We start from the raw sequence: 10,541 nt of genomic DNA on the forward strand, positions 1-10,541 counted from the left end.
ATGTAGGTTCACTCTTAGGAAATACTACAATATCACAGACTCAACCCTATATACATCTTTAATTTGGAAATTAAAATGGGTAGGTAGAAAGTAGCTGTCTCTACTTACACTAAATCTGATAAAGAAGAGGAGAAAGCTCATAATTATCTAACCACATGATATTAGATAATTTTTACTGACTATTGTATTGATGGCATATACACATTGATTTTTGCTGATATAATAAAGGGTCAGCAAAACTAAAAAAATCTACTGATTAGAGCTATCAAAAATATAACTTGTGACACAAACTTCAGATTTAGCAAATGCCCCCCAAGATTCTTATTGTTTTGTAGTATTTATAAAGATAAGTTATTTAAAGGACTATTATAAAATTCAGAAATTATTACAAAATATGGTATAAAACTCCAAAAGGTAAACACTAAATGGTAAAGAAAACAATCAGAGTTGTAGCTGTAGTCATCTTAATTTGATAAAAATTAATGAAAAATACTTGCATCCAGTGTGATTAAGTAAGAGCTATAGGTTAAATAAAAGAAACAGACAGGTCAAGAAAATATTCAGGGAAGAATGTAAAAACCTATGTTTTAATAAGGTATGTTCAATTGCAAGGAATAGAAATCTAAATCTAGTTTAATGAAAACAGAGCCCAATATAAAGGTAAATATGCAACTTTCATGCGTATTCAGAGAGAGAAAATAAAGACAGCAAGGATCTCAGGAATGACCTGAAGGCAGGAACTAAGGTGCATCTCAGCGTCTCTCAGAGCTCGCCCACGTCTCTGCTCAGCTTCCTAGGCTTGCACACAACCCAACGCAGCCACATCATCATGATCTCAGCCCTCACCTCAGGCTGTCATTTCAAGTTGTCCAATCTTTTCCACAGGGAACATGTTCCAAGACCCTGCTGGATTCCTGAAACTGCGGATTGTACCGAACTTTCTATATATACTCTGATGTCTCCTGCACAGTCATATGATAAAGTTTGATTTATAAATTAGGTACAAGAAGTAAGAGATTAACAACAATAACTAATGATAAAAATAGAACAATTATAACAATATGCTATAATAAATGTGGTCTCTCTCTCAAAATAACTTCTTATGCTGCACTCACCCTTCTTTTCGTGACGATGTGAGATGACAGAATGTCTAGGTGATGAGATGAAATGGGGGGAATGAAGCAGGTATGATGATATGCCATTAGATTACTAGTGATCTTCTGAGGTACCTCAGAAGGCAGATCAAAATGAGCACAAATTTCTTTTTCCTTCTTCACCATTTCATGGATTCATTCTTACTGAAGGTCTTAGCAATCTCAGCATTCAGTTTTTTCTTTCCTTGTTGAGAACTTTCACTTTTTCACTTAAAGAAACACTTTATGACTTCTCTTTGGCATATACGAATTGCCAGCCTCGTGGTTCCTGCGTTTTGGGGCCATCATTAAGTGAAACAAGTGACTTGAATAGAAGCGCTGCAACACCGCCACAGCTCATGGAGTGACCAGGATGGTGGCTAAGTGGCCGATAAGCGGAGCATGTGCAGCCTAGATGCGCCGGCACTGACGGAGGGATGCTTCCTGTCTACCACGGTAAGGAGAGAGAAGGATATCAGGCGAGGTTTCATTATGCCACTCGGAATAGCTGCAATTTAAAACTTATGAGTTGTTTATTTCTGGAATTTTCTGGTTAATGTTTTCAGACCTCAGCTGACAACAGGTAACTGCAACCACACAAAGCGAAACTGCAGATAAGGCGGGGACCTCTGTGCTCATTCTCCAGGATGAGCTTGCTTCCCAGCTGCCTCGCAGATGGGTTGTCAGCTTGCCCGTCAGGTGTTCATCCCAAGGCACATCAGCGGCAGCATGGGCCCAGCTGATAGGCAGTTTTCAAGAAGGAAAACTTTGATAGGAAAAAACCCACCAATGTGTACACCTGCCTCCACCTACAAAAAGGACAACAGAAACAAAGAACAAAATGCAGTCATTAGCCTATATATTTAAGGTTCCAACTAGAAAAAAAATATGGTGGCCAATGGGGCTAGCCCGATTTTTTTTTAAACAGGGATTCCTAAACAAATTTATTTGGTCAATTGTTCTCCCATTTTTAAGGCAAATAAAATAATTTCATTTTTAAATTACTATAAGTTGAAAAACTGCTTTTTTAAAAATTTGGGTTTTTTAAAATTTGTAACAGTGCTTTGGATTTTGGTTTTTGAACTTGACAGAGGCTGTTTGAATACCATAACTAAACTTAACAGCTTCAGCATACACATTTTCAAGTGGACAGGTCTCTAAAAATCATGTAGAAATCATGAACACATAATTTAGGCCACTGTTTTAAAAAATACTTAAATGATATCCTGACAGTAGAATTTCTATTGTAGTTTAAGAAAAAAAACTTAGAGTTTAATTTTAAATTGGGTTTTACTAGATGAATTCATAAAATGAGTTACTAATTAAAAATCAAAAGTTCTAATTCCTCTAATTATGCCTCCTTTGTCTATTTTTAATATTCAACTATCAAACAATGCATATAAAATAAAATATTATACAAAGTAACTACCAAAGCCATATGAAACTGTTATAAGCACTTTTGTTTTTTTATTCATTATAGAAATAGTTCTTTTTTTTTAGATTTTACTTATTTATTTTTAGAGAGGGGGAAAGGGAGAGAGGAAGAGAAGGACAGAAACACTGACAGCTGCCTCCTGCACAGGCCCTGAGTGGGGACCAAACCGGCAACCCAGGCATGTGCCCTGACAGAAAATCCCGTGACCTTTCAATTTGAGGAATGACACTCAACCAACTGAGTCACACCGAGCAGGGCTAGAAACATTTCTTAATTCATCTTTTATTTATTTTTATTGCTTAAAATCTATACATTTTCTATGTTCTGTGGAATTCTTAGTAGTATGTTTTCACAAAGGAGGCCTTCTAAATTCATGGACTGACTATCATTTTTGGTAGTCTATCTTTCCTTTACCTACAATTCCATAGTTTTATTAAGTGCCTAATTTGGGAAAAACACCTTGGTTAGTGAAGCAATTAAGTTTTAAAGTGGCTTTTAATCAGTGATTACACTTCCATTTTACTCTTTTTCTTCAATTCCCTAACAGATGAATAAATATATACATGAACTGGTAAGTTCTTAGGTAACTGAGAATTGATTACGTCCCCTAACAACTTACCTACTTTAATTGGTTCTCCTTTGCTTTATACTCTCTTTATTGCAGGATTCCTCCCTTAGCAGTCTTTCTCTGTGCACGTTGAAATGAGAAGCTAATACCAAGGAAAAAACCCTAAATCTTTTATACATAATTAATCACAAGAACCATCTTGAATTGATCCTATTTTTTTAAATGAGGGTTAATTGTAGAAATTTGGATATTTTTATTTTTAAATTTTGTGAAGCTGAATTTACTGCTAATTTAGTTAAGAAATATTTCTGTGGATGGAAACACTACCAACTAATATTTGCCAAGAGTGCAAAATATTTAGTGGTTTACAAATTGTGTGCAGTGTTGCCGTGTACAGTGTGAAAGTTGTACAAATTTTATCTATTTGGAATTGATGTCCCAGGTTTCTTCCAATTACCTGTTAGTATAAACCCCCTACTTCCATTTCCCCTCTTGCAATATTTTAAAAATATAGTTCATTTTGTATTAACCACATTTTAAATACTTTTATACAATGATAACTCTAAATATGAAGCCTAATTATAGCAGACTAATAAAACATTACTGCCTATAATTTCAGATCTTAAGAGGTAGGAGCAATTCTGTGAGGATTTAAAGACACAGTATATGTGTCTAGAACAGGAAAGCTCTGGGCTAAAATTCTAGAGTAACCTGACTCTGAGTTAGGAAGGGACAAACCACTTGTTAAGGCCAGATCAGGAGCTTAGTCCTGGCTCAGCCATAAGTAGGTTGAGACCATTATGTCCTAAGTAACAAATCCAAAACCAAACCAAAGGAAGAAGTCAGGGGTCAGCTCTTTGATGATGGTTAACAACAATTCTTCAAAACCAAGGTTGGTGGCAGAATCAGAGGCAGAAAGGACAGATCTTGAGGGCCAAATAGGAAAACAGTAACATAGACAACACTATTTCCAAAAATACAAAGGCCTAGAGGATAACAAGGAGCAGGAAATACCAAGAATACCCACAGCAGCAGTGTCCAAAAAAAATGTTCTGCAATAATGGAGAGTTCTACCCTTCATCATTCTAATAGCAGCCTATCCAAAGGTGACTTGAACACTTGAAATGTGCTCAACAGATATAGAGCAAGTAAGGGACTGAACTTTAAAGTTGTATTTAAATATAATTAAGTTAATTTAAATAGCTCTGGCTGGTGTGGCTCATTGGCTTGAGCAGCAGACTGCAAACCAAAGGGTCACCAGTTCAATTCCCTATCAGGGCACATGGCTGGGGTGCATGAGAGGCGACCACACATTGATGTTTCTTTCCCTCTCTTTCTCCCTCTCTTCCCCTCTCTAAAAATAAACAAATAAATTTTTTTAAAAGTTAATTAAAATAAACACTAAAAACTACTGGATTAGACAGTGCATCTCCATGGGTAGAAATATGACTGGGTCTGACCAAGTCACATGGACTGTGTTTTACTACCACGTGATCTCCTCCAGTGGCACTATCATACTGTCCCACTCCCACCAGTGTAAAAAAACACAGCTGCCTTCACCCAGCACCTGATGCTACCAGTCTTCCTTAACTCCCATGACTGTTATGTTCACCAGGATAAGATTTTGATTTTAGTAGGAAAAAAAGGAGAGGCAAAACTAAAGACCAATATGTCTCAAAAATATAGAAAGAAAAATTCTTAACAAAATTTTAGCCAGCAGGATTTGGCAAAGTAAAAAATAATTCTACACCATGACCAAGTGGGGCTTATTCCAGAGTTGCAAGGGCAGTATGTGCCTTTTTCATCATTTTGATGTCTAAAGAGCCTGTAGCGACATACCCTGTGTCATTTCTGGTAATTTGTGTTTTATCACTTTTCTTGCACTCTGTCTTGCTAGAGGTTTGGATATTTTCATATGATGTTATGAGACATCAATGTTAAAAGCAATATATTACAAACAGCTCCGTACAAAAATTTGACAACTAGATGAAGTGGACAAATTCTTTGAAAAACACAGCTACTATACATATCTAATATGAAACAGGTAATTTAAATAATTCTATAAAATCAAGGAAACTAAATCTATAATTTAAAAACTCTTAGGAAAGAAATTTCCAAGCGCACACATTTCACAACAGATTTCTACCAAATATGAAGAGAAAAAAGAGAGAGAAAACCACAGATCAGTATGTCCCTACAATACAGACATAAAAATCCTTAACAAAATTATAGCAAATAGAATTCATCAATATATAAAAAAATTATATACCACAATCAAGTAGGATTTATTCCAGGGTTGTAAAAGTAGTGGTTCAATCTTCAAAAATCAATGTAATCTGCCAAATTAACAGGCTAAGCAATAAAAATCATATAACCTTATCAATTGATGAAGAAAAAGTATTTGATAAAATTCAACACACATGATGATACAAACTTTGAGAAAAATATGAATAGAGAGTAACTTCCTGAACTTGATAAAGATCTAAAAAACACCTGCAGTTAATATTATACTTAATTGTGAAAAACTGAGTGTTTTCTCCCCAAATTAGGAACAAGATAAGAAAGTTTGCTTTCACAACTCTTATTCAACATGGTGCATAAGTTCTAGCCAGTGCAATAAGGTGAGGTAAGGAAAAGGAATAAAAGGCATACAGATCAGAAAAGCAGACATAAAATCATCCTATTTGCAGATAACCCAATGGAATGCATAGAAAATCCCAAAGAATCTATGAAAAACTTCTACAAATATTGAGTTCAGCAAGATTATAGGACACGAGATTAACATGCAAAAATCAGTTGTATTTTTATATATTAACAATGAACACTTAGGCACCAAAATGTAAAATGCAACTGCTAATAAAAATACTTAATTGTAAATCTAGCAAAATGTGTATAGAATATGTATTCTCTAAATACTTAACTATTGCAAGAGAGACCAAAAGAAATATAAATAAATGGAAAACATACCATGTTCATGTACTGAAAGTCTCAAGGTAATAAAGATGTCAATACTCCCTAAATTGATATACAGGTGAAACGCACATCTGTCAAAACCCCAGCAAGATTTTTTGTAGATGTTGACAATATTCTAAAATTTATATGGAAAGACAAAGGAACTAAGTTAGCTAAAATAATATTGTAAAATAACAGTAAAGTGGAAGAAATTAATCAATTGAATTTCAAGATTTACTATATAGCTACAGAAATTAAGATGTTACATTGGTGAAAAAATAAACAGAAGTTCAATAAAACAGAATAAAGATACCAGGAAAACCCTCATAAATATGTCCACTTAATTTTTGGCAAAGGTGTAAAAGCAAATCAACAGAGTAAGAGGACATTTTCAACAAATGGTGCTGACATAATTGAATATTCACTGGCAAGACAAAGCAAAAGCAAACCTTAGCCCTGGCCAGGTTGCTCAGTTGATTGGAGAATCATCCTGTGCACCAAAAGGTTGTGGGTTCGATCCTGGTCAGGGCACGTATGTAGATTGCGTGGGGTGCGTAGGGGAGGCAACTGATAGACGTTTCCCTCTCACATCGACGTTTTCTCTCTCCCTTCCTCTCTCTCTAAAATCAATAAATATATTCTCAAGTAAGGGTTCAAAAAATAAAAGCAGATCTCAGGCTAAGTTTCATGCCGTATATAACAAATTAACTCAAAATGAATCATGGATTTAAATGCAAAATATAAAACTAAAAAACTTTAGAAAAGACACAGGAAACATCTTTGGCTCTAGTGATAGGCAAAGCATTCTTAGACCTGACATGAAAAGCGTGATCTATAAATGAAAAATTTATAAATTAAACTTTATTAAATTTTAAAACTTTTGCTCTGCTAAAGACCCTGATAAAAGGTGAAAAACTAAGCTACACAGCAGGAGAAAATATTTGCAAAACACATATTTCACAAGGACTAGTATCTAGATTATGTATTTTTAAAAATAACTCAATATTCAACAGTGACAGGGCAAACAATCCAATTAGAAAACATGCAAAAGACATAAATATTTCGCCAAAGAAAATACACAGATGTCAACAAGCACATGAAAGATAAGCACCATCATTAGCCATTACATAGCACCACATACATATCAAAATAACTAATATAAAAATATTGACAACAAAATACTGATGAGGACATGGAAAACCGGGATCACTCATAGATTGCTGGGGTAATATAAAATGATACAGACACTATGGTAAAGTTTGGCAGCGTCTTAAAAGGATAAATATTCCATCACCACAGCGGTCAGACATTGTATTCCTGGTCATTTATCCCAGAGAAATGAAGAATTAGGTTTATAAACAAATTTGTACCTGAATGTTTATGACAACTTTATTCATAACAGTCAAAAACTGTAAACAACCCAGATGTTCTTCAATGAATAAATGCTTACACACACTGTTACATCCATACCATGAAATGCTACACGGTATTTACAAGTAATTGTACTGAGTAAAATAGATCAATCCTAAATGGTTCTATAACATATGATTTGATTTATGTAACATTCTTGAAATCACAAAATTTTAGAAATGAAAAACATTAGAGGCTGACAAGGAAAAAGTAGATGTGATGATTAAAGGGTGATGTGAGGGACCCCTGTGGTGATGAAATCATCTGTATCTTGTCAGTATCAACACCAATATCCTGGCTTTGATATTGTACTATAGTTTCATAAAATATTATCCTTGGAGGAAACTGGGTCATGAGTACATATGGTCATTCTGTATTATGTCTTACGACTCCATGTGAATCTACAATAACTCAAAATAAAATGTTTAATTAAAATAATCCACATAACTAAAAAAGTGTAGAACACCAGGAATGTTCAAGGTCAGGGTGGAAAACAAGGATTTTTAAAAATTTTTTTTCATTGTTTGATAGCTAGATGTATTTGAAGGTGCATGAAATGAAGGAGGAAGAAAATAAATTTTTTGCTTTAAAGGATAAAACTAGAAAAAATATTATAGGAATTAGGAGGAAAGAGATCAGTGACAGAGAAAGAGCTTTTTGATAGTAAACTGAGGGATGCCCAACTCTAGAATGGGTTGCCTACAGAAGTAAACTTCATGTAATGCATTCAGGTAGGAAGACTTTTGCAAAACAGGTTACATTTGGTGGAGGCTGGGCTTCCATTGGGAATCACAAATTCAAATGCCAACAGGGAGCTGGCTAGGTAATAAACATGAACTACTAAAGCATTTGGGAAGAAAAAACAAAGAACAATATGGAGCAATAGGGTTGTGGAAACCGGAGGGGCCCTATGCCATTCAGCTCAGAGAGGTTGTTGCCTGTGAGAATACTGACTTACAGGAATTAGAGCTTCCAAGTTTTCAAAAAAAGCCATAAATCAGCTTTTTATAGGAAATCTCCCAGTAATCAAAATGTCTTTGCTAATTTACTCATTATGTTAAAACACAATGAGGTCTAAAATTATGTAGTCCATATAAAATTTATCTGAAACCTATCCTAGTTTTAATTTTCACACTTTATATTCATCCAAAAAGAGATAGTTTCTGTTACTACATCCCGCATTTCAGTTTCCAAAACCTGTTATACTGGTATCTCATCAGAGATTTCTTTTTCCATGAAAACATCTTGAATAAATATCACATTTGCTATAATTCATATTTGATATTAAGGTAGGAATTAGACCAATGTCTTTCTATCAAGCTCTGCATATGATGGTCCATTTATTATTTTTTGGAGGTCATTTGTGAAAGTTCCAATTTTATTGCAGAATATATTATCTTGGCACATATTTAGACATAAAACAATATGTTTCATTGTTCAAATTTCCTTCATGAAGTAATGAAGTGTTTTCTTCTAACGTGACTAACACTTTCTTAAAAGCATTAAGTCTTACATTTTCTTTCTCGTCCTCTTATTGCTTACATCAGGTTACACTGAACGAAGTGGTCAAAAGTAGTTAGTTTACAAGACCCTGCATCACATACTGTAATTGAAGATATTGCCAGCCAGAAGTCGGGATAAGTGGGCTGGAGGGTTTCCTCTGTCCCACCTCACACAGACTTACCATCAGAGGTCTCGGCACTTCCCGGCCTCTCAGGGGGCCTTTCCTGCTTGAATTTTTAGCACCATTAGTGTTTCCCCAGGACTTTTAGCGAGCTCTCCAACAGGCACTGGTTGGAGATATCCATCCACCACTGTGGATGGATGGATGGATGGATTTATTTCTGTTTATTCAAACAGAAATAAAACAATCACACAAACTCTGTGTGTTCATGCATTTTATGAAACTGTGGTTTGGGGAGGAATTTGCATTGTAGGGCAGCTTACAGAAACAGAAAGGATACAGAAATAAATGGAGAAGATAAATGGCTCATACTCATTCCCTTCCTCTTTCTCAGTTTCAAGTAGATGTTATGGAATGCTATGGCACGGTCCTAGGACAGATGCAGAGATGATACAAATTAGGCGGAGTGACCAAAAACATGGCAGGGGGCACCCAACCAGAGAGAAGATTAGGACCCCCCAAGCTCACAAAGTCTTCGACTTTTCATTTATCCATCAAATACTGAGGTGTGGAGCTGTGAAAATAATTTTGTATTTAAAGAACACAAAATTCACAGAATTCATGTAATTTTATGCTGAGGAGGAAACCACACACACAGAAAGGTACTCCTTTGTCCATCAAATAAAGTAAAACATTGTAAAGAGCCACCCACAAGGCCTCTGACAATCAAATACAGTGCTTTTTAAACAAGTAGCAAAATGTGAAGTGTCTAGGGAAGCTTAAGAAGTTTTACTGCCACAAAAAAGGAAGAGTCTGAGCCCTGGCCAGGTGGCTTATTTGATTGGTACATCGTCCCATACAGCAAAAGGATGAGGGTTCGATTCCTGGTCAGGGCACTTACCTATGTAGTGGGTTTGGGGGGGGAGGGGCGCATATGGGAGGCAATCAATTGATGTCTCTCTGTCTCTCTCTCCCTCTCTCTCTCTCTACCCCCTTCTTCTCTCTCTAAAATCAATAAACATATCCTTGGGTGAGAATTTTTGAAAAAAGGGTCTGAGAATCAAAACCTAGTTTCAGAAATGCCTTTATGCCAAGAATAAAAAGGGGTGATGCTGTTGTACTTTGGGCAGTGGGATCTGGGCAGGGCTCCTGACTTTTCAAGACAGCACTGTTTTCACTTCACAGCTTTCTGAACTGGTTGAGATGTGTTCTGCCCACCCTCCCAGGAAGCTTTCTTTCCTTTCACTTACTTCTTTACCCCACCAAACTTCCCCACACTTAGTGAATCTTTTTAACCCACTGCAGCTCCAAATAGAATACATTCCTTTCTCTCCTCTCCATTAATGTTCATGAATGCATGTTTTCATAGAAAGAAAAAAAGACAAAAAATTGCATGTCCTACTGGGTATTTCAGCTTCA

The sequence above is a fragment of the Phyllostomus discolor genome, chromosome 4, assembly GCF_004126475.2.
Source record: "Phyllostomus discolor isolate MPI-MPIP mPhyDis1 chromosome 4, mPhyDis1.pri.v3, whole genome shotgun sequence".
Lineage (NCBI taxonomy): Eukaryota > Metazoa > Chordata > Mammalia > Chiroptera > Phyllostomidae > Phyllostomus > Phyllostomus discolor.